General features: G+C 45.6%; 1 protein-coding gene and 1 long non-coding RNA gene across 5 annotated transcripts in view; both read right to left on the reverse strand.

Moving 5' to 3' along the window:
• LOC309640621 overlaps nt 1-15,237 on the reverse strand; it is a 487,501-nt gene that overhangs the window by 26,758 nt on the left and 445,506 nt on the right. The window lies entirely within an intron of this gene.
• Nucleotides 1-15,237, reverse strand: part of CHST11 (carbohydrate sulfotransferase 11) — a 282,761-nt gene that overhangs the window by 6,154 nt on the left and 261,370 nt on the right. The window lies entirely within an intron of this gene.

Here is a 15,237-nt window from a genome sequence, read left to right on the forward strand (position 1 = left end):
GCACGCTGCTAGGCACTGGGGGTGCACTAATGAAAAAGCGCAACAAGGTAACTGCCCTTATGGAGCTGAGAGTCCAGCTGGAAAGAAAAGGGAACTGACGTTCAGAGATGTCAAGTTACTAGCTTGAGCTCACACAGTGAGAGAGTCAGTATTCAAACTTAGGTCTGCCTGGCAACCAAAGCTGCCCACTTTCCACTCTAATCTGATGTCCAGTCCTCCAGTCTTCTTGATTAAAGCAGGTAGAAAACATGGAGTTCTGGCATTTGATTGCTCTATTTGAAAGCAAGGGGATCCAATTTTTCTACAAGCCTGTCACTGTGGACATCTGTTGCTTTTTGCTTCCTCAGTACCAGTGCCTTGATTTTCATCTGGGAACCTGCTTTCCTTCATTTGCAGCTCCCTTTCCTCTCAAGCTGCTGAGCTGAGAGAATGCATCCTGGAGCTTGGGGACGGGGAGGAGGGCCACCATGCAGGGAGAACTAGACTGGGAATGAAGGGAACACAGGAAGGATGAGCAGAAAGACAAGGGGATGTATTCCCGGTGACGTCATCTGAATACCTAGCTCCATATGTTGTTGAAACCAGACCCCCAGCTTCTGGGCTTCTGTTGCATTAGTCAGCACATTTGCTTTGGTGCAAAAGGCAGTTTACGTCTGGGTTATATATCACTTGGAACCATAATATATGAGTATTTACGTTTATTATCTTTGAGCTTTTCCTCTCTGCCATATTCATCCACTGATCCATCCATTCAAACACATGTCCAGACCTCATAAAGTACAAGGCACTCTGCCCAGCACCCCTGGGAGACATAACCCTTTCCTAAAGGGCTCACAGCCTAAGAGGCACCAGGCCAGAGAGCTGGCGGCCTCAGTAGGGGCCAAAGGGAAAATCTGTGCGCTCCTCTGAATTCCAGGAGCAAAGGTTTCTCCCCTAAAGGCCGTTCACTCCCAATCTGAACTAGTTCTCACAGACCACCTAGAATAGGCAACACGAGACCACACTGCCCTGGTGTGCTGCCATCTTGGTCTCCAACCCCAGAGACTCAGAGACTTTCAATGGAGTGGTGACACCCTACTGTTGTTTGGCTTAATGCCACGCCTCCATCTACCCTCCTGAATGTGCTCTTCTTCTTTTTTTTTTTTTAATTTAATTTTTTCTTTTATATTGGAGTATAGTTGATTTATAATGTTGTATTAGTTTCAGATGTATGGTTCTTCTTTTAAATATCAAAGGTACTAATATTATGATTAAAGTTATAGAGAGACTGGGGCACCAGGGCTATGGAATAGCCACTCTGGGGCTGCAGATGACATGGCTACGTCCCTGACCCCGGAATGAATGGGGTCCCCATCCTCATAATCGTCTTCTGAGGTCCTTCCCAGTCCAGCACCAACCTACTTCTCCCACCTCATTCCCGTTCCTCCGCCCCCTTTAGAACTGAAGGAAGCTCCAAAGAAACAAATGATTTCACTCTTTTCCTGTTGGGCCCAGCCACTCCTATCTGGGATTCTTCCCTCTCCCTTTCTGCTGGTGTAAACTGGATAATCCACGAAGGCCCGACACACGCCCCTGCCACACAAGCGGAAGAACCATTCCCTCCTCTAAACACCCTCCCCACTGAGCGTCCTTTACAGCACAGGTGCCCCATCTGTTTCATGCTTGGTTTTCTCAAGTCAGGGGACCCCTTGATTCACAGGGACCCAAAGCCACAGAGCCACTGCCCTCTCCAGGCTGGACTGCGGGTGGTCTAGAGTAGGGAATGCGGAGGGATCAGTGAAATCCCCCCGCCCCTAAAACCACCTGCACAGGCAAGTCAGTAGAGTCAAGGGCCCAGGTGGGACCCGAGAAGCTGGCCTTGTGTTTCCAACTCTGAACCACAATCTGTACAATTCATTCTAGAATGTGCACAGGGCAGTTGGGATGGGCTTAAGTTAGGAACACTGATGAGTTTATGGGGGACCTGAGGGATATCCTGGTGGCCACTGGAGAGAAGTCATTACATCCTGCTTTAGGGCTCTGTGTCTGTCTTCTCTCGTGGTTCCCACGACGATGGTGGTGACAGTGATATCAGCCGGTATGAGACAACAGCAGACAGCTGGGGGAGCTACTCTGTGTCAGGCACCTTCACACCTTCAGGTTATTTAAATACATTATCTTTAATCTTCCCAGCAATTTTCTGAAGTAGATGCTGTCACCACTGGAAATTTCCACACTCAAGGGAAGGAAGCAAACCAAGACAGAGTGATAATGTTCTGAAAGTTCCATGAGCAAACAGGAGATTCTCTTGCTACTTTAGTCTCATAAGCAACTGGGGGAAATCTGGAAGGAGTTGTCACTGCCCTCTTGATGGTCATTCCCCTTTACAATCCTACACTGTCACTCTTCCCTTCAAGAAGTCGAGTCTATTTCTCCAGCCCCTTGACTCTGGCTGTGACTCGCTCAGACTAGCAGAATGTGCTAGAAGTGAGGAGGAACCAGTTCTGGAGCCTATCATGGAGCCTTGTGGTGCCTGCCCTTTGCGGCCACACCTTCATACCACACCGGCCAAAGGCTCTCCCTGCCGAATGCAAGTACCATGAAGTGTGAACTTTGTCTTTCCAGGGCTGTAGCTCCATTGCTTGCAAAAGTGCCAGTCACATAGTAGACGGTCACTAAGTATTTGTTGAGTGAATGAATGAATCAGCTAATAATCTCTTCAGGGAAACTGCATAGGAAAGGGGGAAGGCCCCTCTGTAGGTAAAGAAATTTCCCAATTGTTCATAGATGTCAGAACGTTCTTTAACAGAGGCTGTAATAGTGATCCCCCAAAATTCATGGGGGACCTCGGAATGTGACCTTATTTGGAAATATGGGGGTTTTTTTTGCAGATGCGATTAGTTAAACTGAAGTCATACTGAGTGAAGGTGGGTCCTAGTCCAATGACTAGTGTCATTATAAGGAGAGAATACAGAGACACAGAGACACACATAGAGAAGGCCACGTGATGGCAGAGGCAGAGGTTGGAGTGACGCATCTACTAGCTAAGAGATGCTGAGGGTTGTCAGCAACAACCAGAAGCAGGGGAGGACGAGGAAGGGTGTACGCGTGGAGCCGTCAGAGAGCGTGTGTCCCTGCTGACACCCTGATTTTAGACTTCCAGCCTCTGGAGCTGTAAGAGAATAAACTCCTGTTATTTTAAGCCACTGAGTTTATGATACTTTGTTATGGCAGTCCTAGGGAACTAATACAGGAACCAAGCCTTCAGCCCGTAACTTTGAGCAAATTGTTATAAAATATAAATGTATAAGAGAGGGTAACATTATATAAGATAATATTTTTACATAGAAGAGTAAGGAAAGGGTATTAGAGCACTCAATAGAAAGTGGGTAAAATCTGAAATCAGAAGACCTAGGCTTGGGCAAGACCCTTAACTTTTTAAGCCTCGGTTCTATTATTTGCAAAATGGGAATAGTGCCACCTACCCTGCAGGGGTGTTGATTAAATCAAATAAAAAGTATGGGTTGGCATTTAGACAATAAGATCAAGTCTAGTTCAGAATTTGGACAAGGTATGGTACACTGAAGGGAGTTAACAAATATGCATTCTTTTTTTAATTAATTAATCAATCAATCTTTGGCTGCGTTGTCTTGCTGAGAGCGGGCTTTCTCTAGTTGCGGCGAGCGGGGGCTACTCTTTGTTGCAGTGCGCGAGCTTCTCATTGCAGTGGCTTCTCCTGTTGCGGTGCACGGGCTCTAGGCACGCGGGCTTCAGTAGTTGTGGCTCATGGGCTCTAGAGCGCGGGCTCAGTAGCTGTGGTGCATGGGCTTAGTTGCTCCGCGGCATGTGGGATCTTCCCGGACCAGGGCTCGAACCCGTGTCCCCTGCATTGGCAGGAGGATTCTTAACCACTGCGCCACCAGGTAAGTCCCTATGCATTCTTCATGAAAGAAGAAAAAATAAATCCAAGAAAGAAGGCCAGAAAACTCAAAGACAAATTTCACCAGCTCTATAATTTTGTTGCAGGCCAGCCCTAGGTCATGGAGTTCAATTAATATTTAGTTTGAATGGTAAAACTCTGACTTTTGCATTTCCTGATTTCTGAACAGATGTATTCATCACCTTAAGAAGAGCATTCATGCCACTTAAAAAACCAAACCCAAACCAGAACTGTCCTAAAGGAAATAGGACTAGGAAGGAAAAAGGGCCCATCAATTTTGTCCATTTGAATCACTACTGGACAGTTTTGAAGGCAATAAATTGCTAAATGAGCAGAGAAGCAAGGGGTCTTTCTTCTTTCTCCCCAGCTTTTTTCAGTTGGAGACAATTTTCTGGCCATTTGAATCCCCAGGGAGGTAGCATGTCAGATAATATTGCACTCAGGACCACAGAGCCATGAAAAATGGAAACGATACCACAGCGTTGTTTTACATCCAATTGCAGAGACAGAAAATAACTCAAAGGGGCTTTGGAATGTGGTATTGTGGTTTCTTTCTCTTCCAATTCCTCCTTCTCCACGGCAGTTTAGGTGGCAAATGGTGCACCTGCTGCAATAAGGCAGCACAATTTCCCTCAGGAGGACTTTGGGGCACAGATCAAGAGAATAAGCATATTCTCAATCCTGAGACATATTCCCAATTCCTTCTCAGAGGAAGGAATTCACCCAGGCCTCTAGTGTTGATTTTTTTTTAACAAAATATTTTGTTTTTATTTTAACTTTTTATTTTAAAACAATTTCAGGCTAGTGTTGATTTAACTTATTAAAAGTATAATGGTACTAAAATATGCACAAATATAAAACTAGGTAGAGAAGACCAAAACAAATGGAAACATTCAAGTGAACAACATTAACCTGACAGATGATGATGTTTTACTGGAACCAAAGCCCTACTAGAAACGCACAGGGCACTTGCTGTCTGTGCCGGGAGAGGCTCTTTGCAGTGTGGCATTCCTCCTCTATGTGCTGCTCAACTTTCCCGCCGCTTTCTCATTTCTAGTTACTATAAAATCCAGCACCCTCTAATATCACTTGACCCTTACTTGGTCCAAATGCATCATTTATATATTTTTTGTCTCTGCCCATTTCTAATGAGCCCAAGACAATAAAAATTGAGTTACACGTTACTACCAAGACCATCAATGAACACATATGCCATAATTTCACATGGCAGGACTAGGTGTGGCCCTGATAATCCAGAAATGCTTTAACGTTTTTTCAAAATACAAATAAGAATACAAAATAAAAATATAAAATTAATACAATTCTCAGAACTCAGATCCCTGGGAGCTATATCTGTGGACCCCTTGAACCTTGGTTTAAGAAACCTGGATTAAGGGGAGCCCTGGACAGGTCAGAGGGAAGAGAAGAATGCTTCACCATCATGGCCAGGATGGGGCAGGAAAGATTTCAGATGGCGGCCTGGGCTGTTGCAGATATCTCCATTTTTGATATTAGGACCAACCGCGTGTTAGAAATTGTAATCAGGTAAGCAGTGATTTCTAACCTTAAAGAGAATGCAGATCTGGTTATGTCACTTCCACACTTGTCCCCAGTCAGGGTTCACAGGAGCTTTTGTAATGGTCCCAACTCTTCAGCAACTAACAGGTTCCCTGAGTATCCGTTTGACATCTATCCAGGAAGAGGAGGGAGTGAAGAGCATTTCCTTGGTGAACACCTCGCTCCCTTGTCACAGAAAGAAAACATCTGTCTTCTCCAACCATGTTGTATCAGTTTTACAAAGAGGGCTTCTTGTTCTGATAATTATCTGAGCTTGAGATCAGTCTCTTTCCTTTTTCACTCCCTTTCTCTCCCCTCTTCTTTCCTTTCTCAAAGGTATCTGAAGAGACCATAACAAAGGACATATGTGTAGCATAAAACTGAAAGAAGAAAAAACAAATATACTAAAAGGGCTGTGACTGAGGATCTTCTCTGGTGGTGGGCTTCCTCGTAGCAGGGACAAAAGGGGAAACGGGATTAAGTCTCCTTGCTTTTGTTCTCAGAAAGAAGTAGCATTCCAATTGCTTGGGACAGAAAATATACACAGTGTCGGGGACTCAGAAATTTGAGTCGAGGAGGGAGATTCTTGGATTCAGTGTGCCCATGCTGGAATATTCAGAGGGTCGCTTTCTTCATGGGAGACGAGTAGCACGCGTCACTATCACCTGTGTCCACAGGGCCCTTCAGCATTCACAGGGCACTTTCACACACCGTCCCACTTAAAGATCCCAGTGGGACTTCTCCAGAACCTAATAAAAGAAAGTTTATGTTCAGCAGACCGGCCCGTACTTCCGACCACGTGTCATCTTTTTCTGGGCTGGCTCTGCCAGGTATTACCAATACCTCATGTGAATGGTTCTCAACCTTGAGCTTGCATGGCAATCACCTGGAGGGCTTGTTAAAACGCAGTTTGCTGGATCCACCCCAAGTTGCCAATTCAGTAGGTCTGGGACTGAGCCTGAGAATCTGCATTTTAAGCAAGTTCCCAGGTTGTCAGTTTGTTAGGGCTGCCATAACAAAATACTACAGACTGGGTGGCTTAAGCAGCAGAAACGGATTTTCTCAGAGTCCTGGAGGTGTGGGCAGGGTTGGTTTCCTCTGAGGTCTCTCTCCTTGGCTTGCGTATGTCTGCCTTCTTGCTGCCTTTTCATTTGGTCAGCCCTCTGTGCATCTTTACCCCTGGTGTCTCTTCCTCTTCTTTTTTTTTTTTTAAATAAATTTATTTATTTTTTGGCTGTGTTGGGTCTTTGTTGCTGTGCGCGGGCTTTCTCTAGTTGCGGCGAGCGGGGGCTACTCTTTGTTGCGGTGCACGGGCTTCTCATTGCGGTGGCTTCTCATTGCGGAGCACGGGCTCTAGGCGTGCGGGCTTCAGTAGTTGTGGCACGCGGGCTCAGTAGTGGTGGCACACGGGCTTAGCTGCTCTGTGGCATGTGGGATCTTCCCTGGACCAGGGCTTGAACCTGTGTCCCCTGCACTGGCAGGCGGATTCTTAACCACTGCGTCACCAGGGAAGTCCTCTTCCTCTTCTTATAAGGACACCAGTCTTACTGGATTAGGCCCACCCTAATGGCCTCGATTTAATTCAGTCACCTCTTTAAAGGCCCTATCTCCAAATACGGTTACGTTCTGAGGTACTAGGGTGTTGGGACTCCAATATATGAATACTGGGGGTGGGGCACAATTCAGCCCATTACAGCAGGTGATGCTGATGTGCTGGTCCGAGGACCACACTTTGAGAACCACATCTTTCCACTATGAGGAAAGGACTGTAATCTAACATCTTTCACCAATTCAAGCTATTCTTAATTATAGAACACAGAGCCAAGTTCGTCATCTGCTGCCAGGCAACTCCTAGGTCTACCTCCAGCTGCAACCTCGACTCCCCTCACCTCCCTTTGATCTCCCGAAAGTATAAATTAGGTCAGAGGAAGGCTGATTCTAGGAAACCGTGAACATGGCTACAGGCTCTGGGCTGCGTCCTGCGTTCTCACTTAGATGTCTATTTTTAATTTGGACATTTAAAAAAGGCAACTGTAATTAGCTGAAGTACCAAATTTAGGGACTGTTTGAGTCTTTAAAACTTCACTACGTTTCATCTTAAAAGGAAGGAAAGCACGTTTCCCTTAAATTAAAACGTCTTTTGCGGTGTTTACAGTTTCTTTCAGACACAAGGACCCAAACTGAAGGAGGAGCAGCTGGTCCATTTTTACTGTCCCGGGTGGAGGAGATGCAGAGGAATGGAAACCCAGAGAAAAAGGTAAATGTAAAGGCATCAAGAGAGTGGGGTTGGCAGAATCTGTCATTAACAACTGCCTGCTTGGGCCCAGCTTCAGGTTCTCCACTTGCAAATCCTAATACAAGACCCCTTCGAGCATCTTGGCGGCACTGCCATCATCTTGCTGATTTCAGAATTGGGGGAGGGAGAGGAAAACCCGGGGATCTGATTTGCTACGATTCTATTATATTTCCTTCTGGTATAGTAATTCCTAAACTCTCACAAGAAAGGCTAGTCATGAGGAATCCCTGAAGAAACCACATCCACAGCAAAAAAGAGGCCCACGTTTATACTAGCTACCATTTCTTGAGCACTTACTATGTGCCAGCCACTTTTAATCCTCCCAGTCTAGGGGATTGGTATCATTAGTGTTCCCAACTTATGAATGAGGAAACTGAGGCGCAGGGAGAATAAGTAACTTGCTCAAGACCAGGGAGCTAGGAACTGGGGCTGGGTTTTGAATCCAGGCAGCCTGTGCTCTGAGCCCCTGCACCGTGCAGCCTCCCAGGATCTGCAGCTCCCCCGGGAGTTACCATCTCCAGGGCAGCTGCTGGAGCCATGCGTCTCCATCCTGGCAGCTCACAGGGGAGCTTTAAATACCACTGAGGGCTGGGGCCCAACCCCAGAGATCTGACCTGATTGCTTTGGGTATGGCCAGCTCCCTGGGGATTCGAAAGCTGCCCAGGTGGGAACCATGTCTTAGAGGCTCCAATGCCAGCAGCTATATAAACTAAAGCATGGAGTGGACTTGAGCAATGACCTGTGTGTGATCTTGGGCGAATTTCACCTTCCTGGTCTTCAGATTTGAAATTAGGGGCTTTCCATCCTGTAGGGCCAGAGATCAAAGGTCTAGAAGGCCACAATTCTAATGTCTTTCCTGTATCCTTAGAGAACCACTAGGAATTCTATAATGCTTAAAAACTTTTATGTTTAGAAAAGAAAGGAGAAAAACATTGAGCCTTTAAAGAAAGAATCTAGTCTGAACCTGTTGCAAAACTTAAAAAGTTTAGGAAAGAATTGATTCCACATTAACTGACATTAGCATTGCCAGGGAAATCGGTTTATTTCTTTTTTTGAATTGAAGTATAGTTGATTTACAGTGTTGTGTTAATTACTGTTGTGCAGCAAAGTGATTCAGTTATACATATGTATATATACACATTCTTTTTTAAAATATTCTTTTCTATTATGGTTTATCATAGGATATTGAATATAATACTCTGTGCAATATAGTTGGACCTTGTTGTTTATCCATCCCATATATAAAAACTTACATCTGCCAACCCTAACCTCCCATTCCATGCCTCCCCCAACCCCCTCCCCCTTGGCAACCACCAGTCTGTTCTCTATGTCTGTAATTCTGTTTCATAGATATGTTCATTTGTGTCACATTTTAGAGTCCACATATAAATGATATCATATGGTATTTGTCTTTCTCTTTCTGACTTATTTCACTTAGTATGATAATCTCTAGTTGCATCCATGTTGCTGCAAATGGCATTATTTCATTCTTTTTTTAAGGCTGAATAGTATTCCATTGTACTGTATATATGTACCATACCTTATTTATTCATTCATCTGTCAATGGACATTTAGGTTGTTTCCATGTCTTGGCTATTGTGAATAGTGCCACTATGAACATAGGGGTGCAGGTATCTTTTTCAATTATAGTTTTGTCTGGATATATGCCCAGGAGTGGGATTGCTGGATCATATAGTAGTTCTATTTTTAGTTTTCTGAGGAACCTCCATACTGTTTTCCACAGTGGCTGCACCAACTTACATTCCCACCAACAGTGTATGAGGGTTCCCTTTTCTCCACACTCTTTCCAGGATTTGTTATTTTTAGACTTTTTAATGATGACCATTCTAACCGGTGTGAGGTGGTACCTCATTGTAGTTTTGAGTTGCATTTCTCTAATAATTAGCAATGCTGAGCATCTTTTCATGTGCCTATTGGCCATCTGTATTTCTTCCTTGGAGAAATGTCTCTTTAGGTCTTCTGCCCATTTTTGGATTGGGTTGTTTGTTTTTTTGTTGTTGAGTTGTATGAGCTGTTTGTATATTTTGGAAATGAAGGCCTTGGTCACATCGTTGGCAAATATTTTCTCCCTTTCTGTAGGTTGTCTCTTTGTTTTGTTTATGGTTTCCTTTGCTGTGCAAAAGCTTGTAAGTTCGATTAGGTCCCATTTGTTTATTTTTGCTTTTATTTCTTTTGCCTTGGGAGACTGACCTAAGAAAACACTGGTACGATTTATGTCAGAATGTTTTGCCTATGTTCTCTTCTAGGAGTTTTATGGTATCATGTCTTATGTTTAAGTCTTTAAGTCAGTTTGAGTTTATTTTTGTGCACGGTATGAGGGTGTGTTCTAACTTCATTGATTTACATGCGGCCATCCAACTTTCCCAGCACCACTTGCTGAACAGGCTGTCTTTTTCTCATTGTATATTTTTGCCTCAGAAAATTGGTTTCTTAGGATTTCAACTTGTCACTAGGGAATCAACTGTTTAATAATAAGGACTGAATCTCTACAGGAGCTTTTCCTACCTTTCCAAAGCAAAAAGAAGAAGGAAAAGGTGCAATGGATGGGAAGCATTTTGAGCCCTGGAAGGTGAGGCAGTGGTGCAGGAGACCCTGGGTGATGGAGGGCCCAGAGCTGGCCTCTGGATGCAGCCCCCAAGCCAGGCTCAGCTGACACGGCCACAGGTGAGCTGAGGCTCTGAGCTGCGTTTTAACCTTGGGTACTTTGAGGGCAGAAACAAGCAAGCAGAGGGTTAAGGTACTTCTTTTGTATCAGGGTTTAAATTTGGTGACCTGGGTTAGGGTCACAAACTCAAATGCCCTCTGGAGCCAGCAGGGAGTCCCTGAGCCACTGAAGGTGGGAGATGCCACTTAAATCTTGCTCATGTGGTCGTGAGGGAATGGGGACCTGGTCTTTTGGGATGGTTCAAATTCTCAAGAGAAGCCAGAAAACCCGATTTTACGTGTCATCTGCATTCTCAAATGTTAGCTACAATCAAAAAAAAAATTTTTTTAATGGTGTTTAAAATTGTTTTTTAACTTGTTTGGGCTGGATTTGCACGGGGGCCACCAGTTGGTGCCCTCCCCCAGGCACTGGACAGTGGGACTAGTAACGAGGTGCCCTCTTGGAAAGGGCTGTTCTGAGCTGTGCCCACCACTGCCTCCCACCCAGCTGCCCTGCTCAGTTAACCGAGCCGTAAGCAGTTGAGGGGGGAAAGAGTCAGGTTGGAACAAGCCAGACTGCAGAAGTTCCCGAATGCAGTTAGAAGAGCTCACGATCAGCAGTGGTTACTAGGAGACGCCCCTGGGACCTCAGCTCTGCCCACCCACTCTTCTTTGTAATACCTCCTCCTAACACTGTCATCACAATCTACTTATTTTGCGTGTCTCTCCCTTCTAGAATGTAGACTCCAAGAAGGCAGGTACTTTCTACTTTGTGTTCATCCTCACGTCCTCGGTGCCCGGCACATACTAGACACTCAAAGCTTTGTTGAATGAATGACTTGGGGGTGACAGGGATTTTAAAGGCCACAAAATGGCTGAAGAGGCTGCATGGGCTTCCTGGTGCCTAAATCTGCAGCCCCAGCCCATCTTCCCATGGAGGGTTTCTGGCAAAGATCCTGCAGCTGCAATGCAAGAGCTTAGTATCAGCCCAGAGGCCGGAGGCCAAGAGACAAGCAGCTGGGGTGCTCGGTGCTGGGTGGAAATGGGCTCAGGGTGCCTGCAGTAGCCTTTGACGTGGGGGGCGTGGGAACTGGCACTTTCCACCCAAAGGGTGAGGCCAGGAAGCAGGAGGAGAATCACTCGAGGGTGCTGGTGCCAAGGGCTCCCTTTCAGCCTGACCAGGTGTGGCTGCAGGGGCTCGTTGCCATCTCAGATCAGCTGTTCAGACTTCCGGAGGCCTGGGCAGGGTGCGGGGGTGGGGGGGGGGCGTGCAGGGAGGGGGATGCTTGCCAAGCTGGACCGGCGTCCGATGAATGGTGGCCCGGAACAGGGACAATGGCAGGGAAGGGATGTGCCTCCCACGTGCTCGGGAGTCTGGGTTTCCTGGGAAAGCAGAAGTCGGAGGGCAGGTGGAACGTGCACTGCTGACTGATGCTTTGGGACCCTCGGAAGTCACTGCTGGCAGGAGGCGGGGGGAGGGTTCCACTGTGCAGCCTCCAATGGCTCACCCCTCTCCCAGCCGAGGTGGCCGACGGCACCCCACCCACGTGGGCCTCCCAGAGGGCGATGCTCTTCTGAGGCAGGGGGTTATGACCCCCCCCCCCCCAGTTTCTCCTTCTGGTCTCTCCCTCCTTGGGACCGACTGACTTCATTGGTTCTCTTCCTAGACTCACCAGAATGTTCTACTACTCATATTTTACCAAAATCACTTGACCTCCTCAGGTCTTAAGTTACCCCATCTGTAAAATGGGCACAACAATAGTGTCTCCTCCTCAGGGTTGTTTAGAGGATTCAGTGAGAGCTTACAAGGAAAGCACTTAGCACTTCTCTTTATCACTATAAATATTACAGAGGGTAGCTTCCGAAGTGGCCGACAGTATAGCGAGCACATTACCCTGCCTCTCCCATAGCCTAACAGTATATCTCACTCCTTAGTGTATGTAAGAATCACAGTGGGCGCTTGGTGAAATATGGATTCCTAGACGCCACCTGGAGAAATTCTGACTCAGTGGGTCTGGTTGTTCTAGGTACCTGCTCTTGACGGCTGCCCCAGGATGATTCTACCAGGCCGATTCCAAGGTTGGTGATCCTGTGTCCCATTTTGAAAACTGCTGATCATACGTCACTTTTACATGAACAGGTTCTGCAGTTAACATCCAACACATTTGTCATCTAGGCAAAACGCCTGGCTCACGGCGATTCAATATCTCACTGATGTCAGAGACAGAAGCAATTGGAGGCGACTTGGATTGGCAGCTGTTTGTTAAGCAAATTGGAGGTCTAAAGAGCCATTTTCTAGCTACAGAGAGATTAGCTATTAATAAGTATTAACAGACTGTACAGTGTGCATGGAATTTCAGAGTCAGTGAACTACGGATTAGGAGACACCCCAGAGGTCAATTTATTTCTTAATCAAGTAGCATGTTTCAACAATATCCCATTTCCCTATTGTTCAAAGGGTACATTCTCTTAGGCTTTCATGTCTGCATGTTGTGTGTTTCCTGGCAAGGGCAAGGCTGGTCTTTCACTAGGAGGGGAGGTGGAGCCAGCTCTGAGACGGGAGCTCAAAGCCCTGCTCCCACCCATGCCTAGGAAGCACCTCCTCCTTCCCCCCCATCCACAGACCTGGGGCCCCAAAAGAGCCATTTTCACCACCTTCACCCAGACCCCTTTGTCTCAAGCTGCTCCATCCCAATTATGGTTATAGCGCCGTGAACAATGTGAGTTCAACTTATTTCCCTCCTCCAAGGCCATTAGGACAGGGCCTGGGTATCGCTGTGTCCCAAGTGCCAGGCACTCAGTGCCCAGTACTTGCAGGACTTAGAAAACAGTGATTAGCTTTGTGCCAACGTGTTAATGCCTTTCAAATACTAAAACTTTTTTGTCTGTCTCAGCTGCTTTACTACCTTTTCCCTTGTTCAAGGATGGCCCATTTGGGAGGATAATGAAAGTGCCACAGGAAGGCCATCATTGAGTGCTACAGGGACAAGCATGTCTAAATTCACAGCTGTTTACTGAGAAACTTAAGAACCTGGGCTGCTTCTCAGTCACATCTGGGGACATACAAATACACATAATGGAGCCATACATGACGTCATGGATTTGGATCAGGGGCCCACAGATGAATAAGACCCTCAAGTTAATGGCATCAGAGGTGGGCATATCCTTCTGTTTGTAGAGTTGCAGAGTGATTTTACAGCCCTAGAGCCCTTGGAACACAGAGCTTCAGAGTCGGAAAATACCTTTGCGATCATCTGATACCACGTTCTGATTTTCAGATGGCAAAACTGAGGCCCAGAGATGTTAACCCATCCACCCACTCCCAGGAAGTGGCGAAGCTGGGACCAGAAACCGAGTCTTCTTCCCCTTTGTGCTGCTGGACTGTACGGTGAAAAGAGTAACCTTCTCATTCCATCCTCCCAGCAGCCCTTGTCCATGGCACAGGGATGGATCCAGGAACACAGTGATGGGTGGGCCAGCCCAAGTGCCACCTACATGGTGCTAAAACATCTCTGTGAGATGTAGCAAACAACCCTGCTTCCAGCAACCTAAGGAGTATCATGTGAGTCATGATCAGTGGAATTTCTGAAACTGAACAGGAGCCAGTGACCTTTTTGATTAGCCAGTATAGGGAACATGGCAAAGGTCGCCCTGGGCTGGCTTGATTGAGGAATCCATTAAAGAAAAGTGAAGCAAGAACTGGGAAAAGACTTGATGATTTTTTTAAAAGAAGTGACTCTGCTGTTTGCAGATGACAGGATACTATCCATAGAAAATCCTAAAGATGATACCAGAAAACTACTACAGCTCATCAATGAATTCAGTGAAGGTGCAGGATACAAAATTAATACGCAGAAGTTTCTTGCATTTCTATACAATAACAACAAAAGATCAGAAAGAGAAATTAAGGAAACAATCCCATTTACCATCACATCATAAAGAATAAAATACCTAGGAATAATACCTAAGGAGGCAAAAGACCTGTACTCTGAAAACTATAAGACGCTGATGAAAGAAATTAAAGACGACACAAACAGATGGAAAGATATACCATGTTCTTGGATTGGAAGAATCAATATTGTCACCATGACTATACCATCGAAGGCAATCTACAGATTCAATGCAATCCCTATTAAATTACCAATGGCATTTTCCACAGAACTAGAACAAAAAAATGTTTTAATTTGTATGGAAACACAAAAGGCCCTGAATAGCCAAAGCAATCCTGAGAAAGAACAACGGAGCTGGAGGAATCAGGCTCCCTGCCTTCAGACTATACTACAAAGCTACAGTAATCAAAATACTATGGTACTCAGTACCTCCCATCAGGAAGCTTGCAAAAGCCTCGTAGATAGCCTCATCCACCAGAGGGCAGACAGCAGAAGCAAGAAAAACTACAGTCCTGCAGCCTGTGGAACGAAAACCACATTCACAGAAACATAGACAAAATGAAAAGATGATAGACAAAATGAAAAGGCAGAGGACTATGTACCAGATGAAGGAACTAAAACCCCAGAAAAACAACTAAATGAAGTGGAGATAGGCAACCTTCCAGAAAAAGAATTCAGAATAATGATAGTGAAGATGATCCAGGACCTCAGAAAAAGAATGAAGGCAAAGATCAAGAAGATGCAAGAAATGTTTAACAAAGACCTAGGAGAATTAAAGAACAAACACCTAGAAGAATTAAAGAACAAACAGAGATGAACAATACAATAACTGAAATGAAAAATACACTAGAAGGAATCAATAGCAGAATAACTGAGGCAGAAGAATGGATAAGTGACCTACAAGACAGAAT

This window comes from Balaenoptera physalus (genome assembly GCF_965194825.1).
Source record: "Balaenoptera physalus genome assembly, chromosome: 13".
NCBI classification, from domain to species: domain Eukaryota; kingdom Metazoa; phylum Chordata; class Mammalia; order Artiodactyla; family Balaenopteridae; genus Balaenoptera; species Balaenoptera physalus.